At 39.0% G+C, this 16,345-nt stretch overlaps 1 protein-coding gene across 4 annotated transcripts in view; it reads left to right on the forward strand.

Moving 5' to 3' along the window:
* The window catches only part of LOC134221153 (uncharacterized), a 230,076-nt gene that overhangs the window by 69,754 nt on the left and 143,977 nt on the right, over positions 1-16,345 (forward strand). For all 4 annotated transcript variants that reach the window (XM_062700345.1, XM_062700344.1, XM_062700342.1 and 1 more), the window contains exon 3: positions 10,860-10,902. The gene's annotated coding sequence lies outside the window, so the exon portion shown is untranslated. The remainder of the gene's footprint in view (positions 1-10,859; positions 10,903-16,345) is intronic.

Here is a 16,345-nt window from a genome sequence, read left to right on the forward strand (position 1 = left end):
GCGCCAACTATGTCTGGAAGTTTGTCTTTCAAATTTCGACCAAAAAGCAACTTGGCTGGAGTTTCGTTAGTAGTAGAATGGGGAGTGTTCCGGTAAGCTAGAAGAAAATCTTGCAAGTCCGATTTCCAGTCACGGTTCATGGCAAAACTTATTTTTATTGTTTTAAGTAGTGTCCTGTTATATCGTTCTACCAGCCCATTTTGGAAAGGTGCATAAGGAATCGAATGTAAAATGATGATTCCATTAGTAGTACAAAATTCAAAGAATTCTTCAGATGCGAACGGTGGTCCATTGTCACACACCAACTCTTCTGGATATCCAAACCGTGCAAATATTATTCGTAACTTATAAATAGTAGCTTTTGCAGTTGTGGTAGTCATAACTTCTACTTCAGGATAGCTGGAAAAATAATCGACGACTACCAACAAATGAATTCCATTAGTAACTTCCATAAAGTCCATCGCTAATTTTACCCAGGGCTTGCTTGGCATACAAATGCGTGTTATAGGTTCCACACTTGGTTCAGATACAAGTTGACATCCTTTGCATGTTTTCACATATTGTTCGACCATGGTGTCGATTCTAATCCACCAAACCTTTTCCCTGAGACGCCTTTTCATTGCTTGAATTCCCAAATGTGGTTCATGAGCAAGTTGTAAAATTTTGATTTGTAGGCTTCTTGGGATTATAATTTTTCTATTTTTCAAAATTATTTCACCATTCGACGAAAGATCATTTACAATCAATTTGTAGCGATTGAGAGTTTTTGGCCATCTCCTTGGTGGATATGGAATCCATTTCATCAGTTCTGTGAGTTCAATGTCTTTCTTTGTTGCGTCAATAATTTCCTGTAATGTGATAGCTATAGGCTTAATGTCATTAGATAATAATCGAATAATCCTTTCACATTCTTCATCATAACTTTCTGTACAGAGTGTCCCTTCCTGACATAATCGTGATAACGGATCTGCTATGTTGAATTTACCGGGCTTATATATCACACGGTAATCATATGACATTAACCTAAGCTTCCAACGTTCTATTCTTGCGCAAGGTTTGATTCTATCTCCAAATATTGTCACTAAAGGCTTGTGATCAGTGATCAACCAGAAGAACTTTCCATACAGGTAGAAATGGAACTTCTCTGGTGCCCAAACAACAGCTAAAGCTTCACGTTCTGTCTGTGCATATCTTCGTTCAATTTCAGATAATGTCTTGGAAGCATACGCGATTATTTTTACAATACCATCTTCATTTTTCTGAAATAATACTGCACCCAATCCTACTGGACTCGCATCGGTTACAACAAAAGTTTCCATGTTTGGATCAAAGAACGACAAGGTTTCATTGTTTGCTAGAGACGCTTTAAGTTTGTCGAAAGCTTCCTGGTGAACATTTGTCCATTTGAAATTTACACTCCTTTTTACTAACGCGTTCAGAGGGCTTGCTATGGTAGACAAGTTCGGTATATGTGAATTTACGAATGTGACTAGTCCTAAGAAGCTTCTAACTTCTTCCGTCGTTTTTGGTTCACGGAACTTGGTAATAGCAGCAAGTTTCTCATCCGACACTTTTACACCCTGTGCAGATAAATGGTAACCAAGAAATTCTAGTGATGTGACACATTCTACGGTTTTCGCATCGTTCAGAACAACATTGTATTCCTTCAAGCGATTTTTGACCAGTTCGGTTCTTAGCTTGAGAATGTCTTCATTAGGTGCATGGATTAAAATGTCATCTATGAATATTATTATCCATGGAAAACCGGCCAAAATTGTTTCGATACATTTTTGAAATAATTCCGGGGCGGCAGATAAGCCAAACATGAGCCGTTTATATCGCATTAATCCGAGCGGCGATATGAAAGTTGTAATATATCGACAATCCTCTCGAAGCAAAAGTTGGTGAAATGCTTGTTTTATATCAAATTTGGAAAAACATGGCTTCCTTTCAGCCGGCAAATCATTTGTTCGAATGTGGGCAATGGATGAACTTCTCGAATGATTGCCTTATTTGCTTCACGCAAATCTATAATAATTCGAACTTCTGTAGCACTTTTACGTTTGACAATCATGGGAGATACCCATTCCGATGCTTCGAACACCCGTTCAATTATGTCAAGATCTTCTAATTCTTTTAGTTTCAGTAATGTTAGCTCCTCTAGAGGAATTGGAATTCGTCGATATGATTGTCTGACTGGTGGTATAGACTTATCTATTTTTATCGAAGCACACATATCTTTGATGCAGGTCACCTCAGGAGTGAGCGTACGTAGGAACTTCACTATGCCTAGTTTTTCAGCTGTTTTTCCAGAGAGCAGCGAGCACCTGCCGTCCTTGATGACAAAAAACGTGCTAACACAGGATGCTCCGTCAACCGAAACTTCCATTTCTGCCTCTCCAAGCACCGTTAAAGGAGTTGTTGAACCATATGCCCGGAAAATTTTATCACTACCTTTCTTGATGGAGTACGCTCTGAAACCTAAGCGTTTCAATGTAGTCCAATCGTCCGTGCTCAATACGTCTTCGTCTGCTCCGGTGTCGATAATAAAGCGAAGAGTGACTCCACCGACATCAGCCATCACCGTTCGTTTGCCTTCTAGATGGAATAATTCTCGAATCTCCACATTTTTGGTAACATCGTCGATCTCACGTACGAATTTCGGTTTCCTATCCGTATTCTGGTGTATTCCGTTGGCCACAGTTTTTACGTTGCTGAACCGGTGCTTTCGATTGTCTCTGCAACAACGTGCGAAGTGCCCAATTTTGTTGCACTTATTGCAGCGAGAGGTTTTAGCGGGACAATGCTGATCGTTTGATATATGGTTCCCAAGACATCTGGTACACTTCGTGCTTGGTTTCTTGTTTTGATTGTTGGACATTTTATTGAAGGTGTTTAATTCGGCTGAAACATTTGATTTCCTACGGAACTCTTGAACCTTAATAACAACAGAAATATTTTTTTTTTTTACCAAAGAATTCCCTTTTTTTATGTTTTTTTTTTAATTTAATACCTGCTTGTTTACTGATTCATACGTCCTTCCGATGTTCAACATATCATCGAGGGAAGTATCAGCTTCGAGATACTTTGCTCTCAATTTATCATCAGTTGTAGCAAATATTATTTGATCCATGATCATATTCTCACTTTGGTCTCCAAAGTTACACAGCTCTGCTTGGGCCCGTAAGCGAATAAGGAATTGATCAAGCTTCTCGTTGGGGTTGAATTGGAGTTGTCTGAATTTGAATCGCTCGTACCGCAGTGACATACGAGGTGAATAGTAATTATCGAGCGCCTCTATTGTTACACGATACGGATTGTCCATCACAGTACTTTCATCCATCGACACTGTTTTGCCTATTTTCCGGACATCTGCACCTCCGAAACACATGAGGGCTTTATACATCTCATTATGGTCCTCAACTCCTTTCAATGAAAGATATGCTGTGAACTGATCCTTCCATTCTTCCCATCGAGAGCTTGTCGATCCATCACCGATCTCAACAAATGGCGATATGTTGAAACTCAGCTACGAAAATTGATTCATTAATGCATGAAACCACTTTTACATAAACAAATATGTATATTATTTTAGGAATATCGACTTGTTGATTGATTTGGACTCATTTTAATAATTTCAAAAATATTTCTTGGGTATCCATGACAACAGTTTTCTGTGAAAGGATATTATTTATCCCTTTTTTTTCCAAACTGAGATTATTCATGATAATCTCCGCGATTCTTTCCGCGATTCCGCTGTCATCAGAATTTGCAACTCATAATGGACTGGAAGCACTGGCAGTGTTCCCTACATTTTATACTTTTATTTATTTTTTTTTCAGTAGACTGAGTTACCTAACTCCTATACTTATTAGAATGGACTGGAGCCACTCGTAGTGCTCCCTACATTTTCCTCAGAAATTATACTGAATTTCTGAATCATTTCATTACATGCTTTAATGGGCTGGGATTACTCGAAGCATCCCCTACATTTCAGCATTCAATACTCAAAATTTCTGAATTTCCAACTACGTTACGGAATTCTTTAATGATCTATTTTTTTCCTTAGAATATTGTTAATAAAGCAATAGAAGTCATTAAGTTGACAATCAATCAACTTCCGATCTCGTAAAAAAATAGAGATATTTATTTTATTACCTTCGACATTTTAATAATTTCTTTTTTTTTCTATATTGTAATTTGTTGCTTCAAGTTTACTTCTGTTTCGCTAAGGATAACTTGAAAATTTACTCCCCGCTGATCTTCACGAAAAAAATTTTTCCTCCCCGGTCCGTTTCGGCTCGTCGCCACTGTAAGGATTCGCTCGTACAATTAAAAGACGTCCTTTCAGATCCGGTGCAAAAGTCAAAGTGATTATTTATTACGCATATAAAAGTCTACTACGATCATCTACATATATTACAGCCTACTACACTCAATCGGTCAGTATACCAAAAAAAAATCATCTATTCGTCGTAGCGTTATCGAAAAAGGGTTCTCAGCCTTCCTGACGAGAGACCATTAACGAATTTAACCCGTATCGGCCCGGGTTACAATTTCAAATTGTATAATCCACCGTTCTTTTGTTTTCGACCGATTTGCATGAAATTTGAATGAAAGATGCATTAAACCCTATATTTTTGTGTGAATGTGTTGATTTGGTGATTGGGTCCTTGGGTACGGTTTTATCGAGGGGGCCCCCTGGGTCAAAAGGGGTCAAAAATAGGTCAACTTCCTTCGTAGATAACTAGTAGTAAATGCTCTCAATAATGATGCAATCGTTTTTATTCATCATTTTGCAATAGTGGGAATGGAAACTGCACGTTAGGACCACCAAAATCCGGTTACAGATGTTCCGGGAACCTGGTTCCCCCAGGGAAGTGGTCACTTTTTGAGTTGTTCTGAAACCCAGCTTGCGACACATCAAACTTCATGATTTCGCAACGCAAATACAATAGAAGACATTTGCAGAACATCTGGACACATTGGCCACTTCCGGAGGTTCTCTGGAAACCTGATGCCCCCAGGGAAATGGCCACTTTTTGAGTAGTTCTGAAACCCAGCTTTCGACACATCAAACTTCATGATTTCGCAACACAAATACAATAGGAGGCATTTGCAGAGCATCTGTGCACATTTGCCACTTCCGGAGGTTCCCTGGGAACCTGGTGCCCTCAGGAAAGTGGTCACTTTTTGATTGATTCTGAAACCCAGCTTGCGACACATCGAACTTCATGATTTTGCAACGCAAGTACAATAGAAGGCATTCGCTCAGCATCTGGGCACATCGGCCACTCCCGGAGGTTCCCTGGGAACTTTATGCCCCCAGGGAAGTGGCCATTTTTAATTGGTTCTGAAAAACAGCTTGCGACACGTCAAACTGACAGACAGGAGCATTCTTTCCTGCACCGAACTGGGAATCTTATCCAGCTTTGTTCAGCATGGTCTTGCTTTTTAGCCGCGCATCTTATCGCACGGCTAAGGAAGGCCCTAAAATATCATATAGCATATTTACCGGTAAAAATTAGTGGCCAATGTATCTAGATGCTGCGTAAGTATCTTTCATTGAATCTGTTAAGAAAATTATATGTTGAGCTTTTTAGTGGAATGTCTTCACTTGCCATAGGACGAGTTTGTACAATCCCATTGAAGTCAATTACGAGACACTGAAGACGGCCTTACTGTTGAGGTCGAAATACGTATCTGTCAAGATACAATTAAGTGGTGGAATTCAATGGGATTGTACAAACTCGATTGAATCTGTGTTACAAAACCATGATATTTGATGTATTGCTATATAGCTTTCAAAACCACCTAACAATGTCCACTTACCTGAAGACCAGTGGCGTAGCCACGGGGGGAGTTTAGGACATAACCCACCCCCCCTAGAGACAAAATTTTTAGAAGAAAATTTATTTTCGAACCCTCCCAAATAATATTTTTTTCAGATTTTCAGATTTCAGATTGGTCTTGCTGTTCTGCTTATGTCGTCTATTATATTCATGTTGCAAAATCATGTAGTGATGCCATGATATATAGCAAGCTGGGTTTCAGGACCCCCGCAATAGGTCATTGTGCCCCGGAGACGAGCCAGCCTCGGGCTGAAAGTCTCCTTAATAAAGACAAAAAAAAAAAAAAAAAAGGTCATTGTGCCTAGATACTCTGCCAATATCTTCTGTTGTATTTGTATTACAAAATAAGAAAATTTGATGTGTTGTGTGCTGGGTTTCAGAAACATTAAAAAACGACCACTTCCCTGAGAGCTCCAGCTTTCCAGGGAACCTCCGGAAGTGGCCAATGTGCACAGATGCTCTGCAAATGTCTTCTATTGTATTTGTGTTGTAAAATCATGAAGTTTTACTGTAACGCAAGCTGAGTTGCAGAATTAATCAAAAAGTGACCTTTTCCCTGAGGGCACAAGGTTCCCAGGGAACCTTCGGAAGTGGCTAATGTGCACAGATGCTCTGCAAATGTTTTCTGTTATATTAGTGTTGCATAATCATGAAGTTCGATGTGTCGCCAGCTGGGTTTCAGAATTACTCAAAAAGCGACCACTTCTCTGAGGTCATCAGGTTCCAAGGGAATCTCCAGAAGTGGCCAATGCGCTCAGATGTTCTGCAAATGTCTTCTATTGTTTTTGCGTTGTAAAATCATGAAGTTCGATGCGTCGCAAGCTGGATTTCAGAATCACTCAAAAAAGGCATCAGGTTCTCAGGGAACCTCCGGAAGTACCCAGATGCTCTGCAAATGCCTTCAATTGTATTTGTGTTGCGAAATCATGAAGTTTGATGTGTCGCAAGCTGGGTTTCAGAACCAATCAAAAAGTGACCACTTCCCTTGGGGCATCAGGTTCCCAGGGAATCCCCGAAAGTAGCCAATGTGCCCAGATGTTCTGCAAATGTCTTCTATTGTATTTGTGTTACAAAATCATGGAGCTCGATGTGTCACAAGCTGGATTTCAGAACTACTAAAAAAGTGACCACTTCCCTGAGTGGCGCCAGGTTCCCAGGGAGCCTCCGGAAGTGGCCAATGCGCTCAGAAGTTCTGCAAATGTTTTCTATTATATTTGTGTTGCAAAATCATGAAGTTTGATGTGTTGCAAGCTGGGTTTCAGAACCACTCAAAAAGTGACCACTTCCCTGGGGGAACCAGGTTCCCGGAACATCTCTGACTGGGTTTTGGTGGTCCTAACGTGCAGTTTCTATTCCCACTATTGAAAAATGATGCATAAAAACGATTGCATCATTATTGAGAGCATTTACTACTAGTTATCTACGATTAAAAGGAAGTTGACCTATTTTTGACCCCATTTGACCCAGGGGACCCCCTCGATAAAACCGTACCCAAGGACCCAATCACAAAATTAATACATCTACACAAAAATACAGGGTTTAATGCATCTTTCCTCCAAATTTCATGCAAATCGGTCGAAAAACAAGAGAACGGTGGATTTTACAATTTGAAATCGTAGCCCAGGCCGAAACGGGCTAAGATAAACGTTGAGATCGCCAATGAGTATTATTGTCAACGCCGCAAATAATGTACAGCTAGTTGTATACCTGTGATATCATTCCAATTTCATATGATATTTCTTCAGCATTTCTAAACGCTTTCATATATCCGGCTAAGGGAGACTCGGCTGCGCCAATGTTGTGACCGGATTGCGTGGGATCAGCTTTCTTTTGCTTCTATCTTCCTCGACATTTGTTGGATGACTGATTTGCAATTCTATTTTTCTGACGTTCATCATAAACCAGAGGCTCCTATGTTTAATACTATCGACGCTCTATCCATCACTACACATAACATTACCCTGACTTGAATATTGCGTAGCTATCGAGCAAGTAAGTGTAGTGCGTGTTCTAATTGTTGGGAAAATAATAAAATATCTATTTGGTTTTCGGTGGCTCATGCGCATGTATTGCGCATTGCTCCGGTCAAAACAAGCGCGATCTTGAATGGTTTGCAGTAGCCATCGAACAAGTAAATACAGTGCTAGTTTTATTCGTCGCGAAATAAGTAGCCATTAGAATGAATATCTGTTTGATGTTCGGTGGATTATGTGCTTGTATTGCGATTTGATCCGGTTTGATCTCCCATAGTTTTCAGTGGCTAGTAAGGTCAGTAAGGTCAAGGAAATTAAGTACAGAGTTCTGCGAGTTCGTTTGGTCATCCAAAACGCGATTCTCGTCAGTAGTTTTTTTTTGTATTTTTATTAAGGAGGCTTTCAGCACTTGACTGGCTCACCTCCGAAACTCCTCAGTAATGTTTATATGCCACCGGGCATACAACGTTTAACTTTTTTCTCGTGGCGAGCTAGTGAATGAGTGTTATTTCACTTACCGAAGTGGATCCAAATAAATGATATTTTGAAACTAAACGATATTCTATTCGAAGATAATCGTGGAGATGCAGAGGTATACTCGGTCTCTTGTAGTAACGAGAGTCTAACAATTCTTTCCTTCCTATATTACCGTAAGGACGTGGCCGGCGCTGTTATTGACTTCAAATGTTTGAGCTTTCGAAACGTGTACATTGAGAATGGGTAGCTAATCACAAGCCCCATTTATTGTGTTCTCTGCACAATTTTGCAAGTTCTAATCAATCACGGAGTAGCAACTACAAATTGTTCGGCCAAAATTCTCATGCTCATGCTCATAACATTACCCCGACTTGAACATTTTGGGCATGATTACTTTGTGCGGCCGGTATAAGTCGGTTTGAAAGTGTGCAAGCCGGTATATGGGCTTCATGGCCGTGCGATTAGCGACGTTAATCGTCTAGATGCATGTGTTATGGAGTGTGCCCCCCGGTAGGAAGAAAACTTTTCATAATCGGAAAATTCTCCACTGCTCCACTGCTGTGTGTTATGTGTCCGTTGCCTCATGCTAGGTGTTAAGTGTTCAGTCTGTTCTACCTCTGGTCGAAGATGGTGTTTCCTTTTTAGAAATCACGAAATGATGCAAATCGCGAGTCAAATCATGGACGATTCTCTGGGCCATGAGTCGGGTGGGGTTTGCCTCGCGCTTGTTTTGAATCGTGGATGAGATTTGAGAATTTGAGTTTCTACCAACGCTGGTCATAAGACGAGTTAGTATTATTCCATTAAATTACAACATTTGATTGTAACTTTACAGATACGTATTTCGATTTCATTAGTAAGGCCGTATCCAGTGGTGGAATAAAATGAGATAATATTGACTCGTCTTAAAACAAGCGAAAGAAAATGTATTGTTCTGAGCTCGCGAAACGTGTACATTGTGAATGGAAAGCTAACATCAAGTCCCATTAATTTGGTTATCTGTACGATTTCGCAAGTTACGGAACAGTAACTATGAATTGTACGGTCATATTGCTCATGCTCGAACCGGCATGCTAACCTAAAACACTAGGCGCACTGATTAATTTTATCACCGGCCACGTCATCGTTCTGCGTACTTCTTGAAAACACGATCGAGCGCGCACTAATTTAGTCTATTTATTTATTTTATTTATTTATTTCACCAACTGCCCCACCATAGCTTATCATCAAAACTAATTTGGACCCCCTTCCTTGTATGCCAGATATTCACGGCATTTGCCATATAGTAAAGATCTAGTCAGGCTGTAAAGGGTGGTTTAATAACTTCCCACCCACAAACTCAATCGCTATTTGTGACAGACCACGAAAGATGATCTGGGATATCACTATTAGGCGGCATTTAGGATGGGTTAATCGCTCGAAAGTTCTTACACTCCAATTTGTCACCTTTTATTTATAGATATGCCCCATATGACCGCTTCCATCTACTCCTTCGGGAGCTGTTCTGTTTTCCAGATTTTGATTACCTGTCCGTGCAGACTGGTGGTGAAATTTTCCGGGCCCACTTTGAAGAGTGCACCAATAAGCTCAAAATTGCAAATTTTTGCGTTACGTAAGTAATGGATCTTCCCAAGTATGCTGAGTCGCTACAGACTGCATTGAAACGGAAACGAAATTGGTCCACAAGCGCTGGATTGGAACCCAGTAGAACATACCAAAGTGAAACTTTTCGAACTATTGTAACCCATTAATTCTTGGAGAATACTCTCCACGCACTAAGCTCTCACAAGAGTTGACCCATTTTTAGGATACTGGACTAATATGAATTCACCTCTCCGTCCTCAATAAACCGACATAAGCTCGAAGCTTCTAATCCAATTATCTCTCAACCGAACGATCAATCCTGTTCGTTAAACCCCAATCACCTGTGTTGATTGGCGCAACTTTGCACACTTCCCAAAGAAGCCATTTTTGCACGCTGGACATGCCGCCGAGAGCTGAACTATCAATGAGGTAGATAAAATTCAATTTGTCGCAATCGAGTCCCGCACGGCAACGGATTACAGGAGGATTAAAAGATCTTTTGCTTGTCCGCACCGAAGTTGTTCACAGTGAAGCCATCGAACGAGAACCGATGGCGATGGCCAAGTTTGACTTTCTCCCAATCCCAAGTGCCATCGCCAATCGTCTCGGGGACGGATGGAGGATTTTCTATTGACTATGAAGTCTTAACTTCTTTGGAGTCTGGGCTGGTGTGCAGACGAAACGGAAGCTCAAAGTGCACAATCAGTCTGTTTTAAGCCGGTTGGACCGTGGATGGAAAGGATTTTTTCTACTCTCCTTCGGGTGGATTGAACAAGAGAATTGAACAGCCTGTAAAAAAGGTGATTTAAGAGACATGCCTCTTATATGAGCGTACAATATTGGATAATTCTAGATTAAAAGCTCCTACGTGCTTTGATTGTTTCATATAGTTAGAAATGCAAACATATTTATTCGATTATATTTTAATCTTATTCCCTTCTCTAACTGTCTATTTTGTTGTCTTTCATTCCAGCTGCAAAGTTCAGAAAAATCACGGAATTCTTCATTATTCAAAGGTAAGTTGTTTTGTTGTTCGTCTGGAATAAATTTCCATTCACCTCATCCTGATCACAGATAGTGCTGCGGCGAAGACTTCACTTTGATTAAAATACACATTCCCCTGGCTCTGGAATCGTGCCTGTTGCTACGGTCTTGCTAATCCATCTCACGTTCCACGTCTACCAGCGGGTAATACTTGTTCACTCCAAGGAAATTGTTTTGCAGAAGAAAAGCTGTGTAGCTTCGCTTTATTTGTTCAATATGGAACAGCACCCCTTCTCTCGTTGGTTGATTTGATGGGAAATTTATACAAATTAAAATTCATAACTTCCATCTTGACGCTTCAGCAGTTCTGAAAATATGTACAATGACACGATGCCTGTTGGTCGGTCAGTCGGTCGGGAAAAGACTGGTCGTATATCAGATTTAACATTATTCAAGGGTTTATGTTTCCACCAAGCATATTTCTTACCGAAGGAGAGTGTTCCAAAGAAAAACTTCCTTAGACGCTGACTGCTGGCCGAACGTGATTCGTATGATTCGGAAGTACTCAGGGCGTGATTTGTTCGAACATGCCAACTGAATATAACACCATCGACAGGTGAGAAAGGATCCATCGGAAAAGGTTGGAAATATTTGCGATTCCGATAAAGTTATTTCGTTTGAATGTCATTGATTCTAACTAGTCATATATCAGCTCTGTTAAGGTTACTTGGAAGCGGATCTAATGTCAAAATTTTTCTTCCGAATTTGGAGTTGCTGATGACCTACAATGCTAGGTCTCACACGACATGGTGATCCGATGTCTGGCAATGTGCTCTGAACTGTACTGTACTGTGTCTCACAAAAGTCAAGAGGCTCTCATGAATCTTTTTTTTGCTGTCGCCCACAATTTTGTATCGGCGCTCCACTATGCAAAATTTCTCACACAATTGAACACTAGTTTCCTACGCCCACGCCGGTTTAATTTAGTAGGAATCTAAATTATTCAGCGCTTGATTTTGTGCAAAATCAGAAAAATATCCTGGCGTTTTTTAATTCTCTGTGATACCCGACTAGAAGAGTATAACAAAAACTGAACACAAATTCAACACTTGTGATGATTATTATAACTTATTATGATATAATTTTGTTTTTAGAAGCCTTTATCTTTTAAATTCTCGAATTAAAAAAAACACATTAATAGAGTTAAAAAAAAATCTTATAAATTATGCAACAAGATTTTATCATAATATGATTTAAAAAATGCTTCACACCGAATTTTTCAAAAGTAGGCAATGATAATAAATGTAGTAAATGTAGTAATCACAACGCTGATATAATTTAGAAGGGTCATATCAAAATTATATCACCATATGTTATTTTGTTATCCCAAATTTCTGTAACAAAATTTATTAGAAACTTGGTGCAGGATGTTGTTAAAATATCTAAATTAGAATAATCGTCGTAATAAGTCTCCAGATTGTGACCAACAATCAAAAACTGTAGCCTTTGTCTGAACACGATTGTTTTTCAAGAACATGAAGCTAAGCCCGTTGAAAATTAGGCAACCTTTCCAAATTATATCAGCGTATTGTGATCTCTATGGCTGGGAGACTTTACAACATTCATTTAAATTTCCTAGTTTTTGAAAATTCGGTGTTATGCATTTTTTAAATCATATCATGATAAGTTCTTGTTACACCATTTGAAAGATAATGGCAACGTAGAACAAAATATGAATAGAATGCATATATATTTTTCCGTCAAAATTTGGTAGAACGGCCTGTGAAAATAAAATGAATGTCCAATGAATGGAATCCAATAAAAAAAAGCCGTCTGGCCAAAAGTCAAAGAGCTTTTTTTTCTAATTTGGTCGAAACCCATCTGAAAGGAACATACAGCTGAACTGGCCGAATCGATGGAATTTTATTTTGGCGAAGTATGAGCTTGTGTGAAATATGTGTGGAGCGACGTAGCACGTAGCAAACTTCTATGAGTCTTTGAACATGTGCCACAAATCCTTAAAACTATTTACTCTTGCTGAAAAGCATATTGGCGGAATGAAATTGCTGTTATTTTGCCTATTTTGGTACAGTGTTCACCACCACGTCATTATCCAAGTCGTTGCGTTGCTGGGTCGACGTAAGGCAAAATAACAATGCTTATTCTGAAATTTGGTGCTCTGTCAATTTTCAACTTCAACTCGTTTCATACTTGCCGCTCACTTGGGGTAACATCAATTTTGATTCTGTTGCTTCATTACTTCCCTCTAATCCCTTTCGTATTAGTATAAATATCACCGAAAAATGCTAATATATCAATTTTGACATTTCAGATTAAGCGGAACAAGTTGTTTGGTTATAAAAATCATTTGGCAGATTAGGTCCAGACCAAATAAAACAAGCACATTACAATCCAAATCATGCAAAAATCACAGAACAGAAGAAAAATTAGATTAGATTAGATTAGGAAGATTAAAAAATGATGATGACAATTTTGCCATACTATACTTTTGGATAAATTATTTCTCATCTGTCTGTTTTTACCTCTTTTACTTTCCGCCTCTCACATCTCAATCCTCTCTTTTCACTTCTTACTTCTCATTTCTGACTTCACACTAATCAATTTTCATTTCTCATTTCTCCCTTCTCACAGTAAGCAGTGAAAATGAGAAGTGAGAAGTAACAAGGAAGAAATCAAATGAGAGGTGGGACATCACACATCTCACTTCTTACCTCTTACAGTGAGAAGTTGGAATTTTCACTTATCATTTATCGCTTCTCATGTTTTCACTTCTTACCTCCCTCAATGAGAAGTGATAACTGCTCATTTAAATCTTCTCATTACTGGCTTTTTGCTTCTCATTAATCACTTAACGCTTTACATAGAGTTAGGATGAGATCTGAGACGTCTCACTTCGCACTCATTAGTTATTACGGGTTAGGGACAAAAGGTCGAAAGACAAAAGGTCGAACGGACAAAAGGTCGAAGGGACAAATGGTCGAAAAGGACAAAAGGTCGAAAGGACAAAACGTCGAACTGGACAAAAGGTCGAAAGGACAAAACGTCGAACGGTGCAAAAGGTCCAAAGGGACATAAGTTTGAAATTAACAAGAAAGTGAAACGGAAAGAATCAATCTCGAACCAAATTGTAATGTTTAAGAAAAGAAATGAGGTTTTACGCCTGTTTAAGCAAGACATGTGTTGATGGTCTACTTAGAATGGCTTTTCCTTATCTTATGGCTTCATTGAGCAAACGCAGATGAAGTTATTAGAAATAAAATGAAAAATAAAAATGAAACCGGAGTTGCCCTACACAGTTAGTAAAAACTCTGCTCTTTTGTTTTTACAATTTTTAACAATTAAATAAAATTCATTCAATAAGTACCACTAATAGATGGATGTTTGAGTTTTCTGAATGTCACTTCGACCAAATACACCGGTGTGGCTGCGGCCTGCCCTATTCAGACAGATCGAAGTGACATTCAAAAAACCTGATTAATCCACCTAGCGGTGTTGGTGCCTTCCTCGTGGATTTTTTAAAAATATGAGTGAGTGTTTTTTAGCGTGTTTTGCGCATAGAAAATAGTATTTTGGCCATACTTCTGATCTCATAGTTCCATCTGGCCAATTTTCAATAGCAAGCAATGGGACAGGATTCTCAGTCGAATGGAACTTGTTGCGAGTAATTCGGCCAATGCTAAGTTCCAAAAAGTGTGTCTACAAAATTTTGTACACATACACACATACACACATACATACATACCTACATACACACAAGTAAGTAAGTAAAGTAAGGAAGTAAAGCATATTGGTAGTACCGGAGAAGTTTAGGCAAAGACACGAATAGGATGGAAAGATGGAAAGTTCGAATGGTAGAATCCATGAAGTAGACAGTTTATTTTGCGGTCCGAAGGGAAGCAAGGTAACAAACCAAGTAAAGGAGGTTTTTTCCCTCAGCCGAGGGTTTTTCCTCCCACCACGTTGGAAGCAAATTTCCATACAAGTAAGATTACCTAATTGTGGAAGGTAACTTAGCAGGCGTGATCCCCAGAGCCCAATGGTGAATGTTTCCAAGCAGTTCTGCGAGGAAGTGCAGACGAAAGTGTCATAATCCAATAAAAAAAAAATCGTACACACAAACAGACATCACCTCAATTCGTCGAGCTGAGTCGATTGGTATATAACACTATGGGTCTCCGAGCCTTCTATCAAAAGTTTGGTTTTGGAGTGATCATATAGCCTTTACGTATACTTAGTATACGAGAAAGGCAAAACCTTGATATTCATGTATTATTGGCACTTTTTGGATGAATTTTATTTAATTGTTAGAAACAGTGAAAAACAAAAGAGCATTTTTTGCCAACTGTATAGGACAACTCGGTCTCGCGAAATACAAGCTTTATTCATTTCTTATTAACAATCTTTTTATCTCTTTCAGAATTAAATAGATATTCAATTGTCTTATAGTAATTACTCCTTCTTTGAAAATTGCTCTTTCTTCAACTTTGATTGATTAGATGAGTGCGCTATTTCTGCTTAAAGTTAAATGCATTTCATAAATTCTTTTGGAATACACCCAGCTTGTTATCAACTTATTCTTGATAGACCTTTTGTGCTATTCGACCTTTTGTCCTTTTCGACCTTTTGTCCCTTTCGACCTTCTGTCCTTTTCGACCTTTTGTCTCGTTCGACGTTCTGTGTCTTTCGACCTTTTGTCCCTTTCGACGTTTTGTCTTTTCGACCTTTTGTCTTTTCGACCTTTTGTCTTTCGACCTTTTGTCCTTTCGACCTTTTGTCTTTCGACCTTTTGTCATAGATTCAGTTATTACTTCTCATATCTTATTCCAACACTTTACCGCGAATCGTGTGGAGTTAAAAAGAAACGATAATGAGGAAATGAGAAGTAGAAAATTTGAAGTGTATAGTAAAATGTGAGAAGTAGTACATCTCACTTCTCAGTTTTAATTTCTCATGAAATATGAGAATTGAGAAATTAGAAGTGACTTGTGATTTTTCACTTTTAACTGTCAGAAGTAAGAACTAAGAAATGAGAAGTAAGAAGTCCCAATTTTCACTGTAAGAAGTAAAAAGTGTGATGTGAGACATCTCAATCTCAATTCTCACTTCAAACTATGAGAAGTGAGACTGATAAGTGAGAAGTAACAAGTGAGAAATGGAATGAAGAATGGGACATCTCACTTCCTACTTCTCACCTATCAAAGTGAGTAGTAAAACGTGTCGTCTATCATTCATCACTTCTTTATTTCGTATTTCTTACTTCACTCGCAGAGTGTGACGTCTCACTTCACACTCCACATTTTTCACTTTTTATATCTGGCGTCTCACTCACTTCTCACAGGCTGAAGTTGGGATGAGAAGTGAGGCGTCTAACTTCTCACTCATTAATTTTTTCTTCTCATTCCAAATTTTCGTTTGTATAAAGTGTGAAGTGATTTATAAGAAATGAGAAGTAAG

Source organism: Armigeres subalbatus, chromosome 3 (assembly GCF_024139115.2).
Source record: "Armigeres subalbatus isolate Guangzhou_Male chromosome 3, GZ_Asu_2, whole genome shotgun sequence".
Taxonomy (NCBI): Eukaryota; Metazoa; Arthropoda; class Insecta; order Diptera; family Culicidae; genus Armigeres; species Armigeres subalbatus.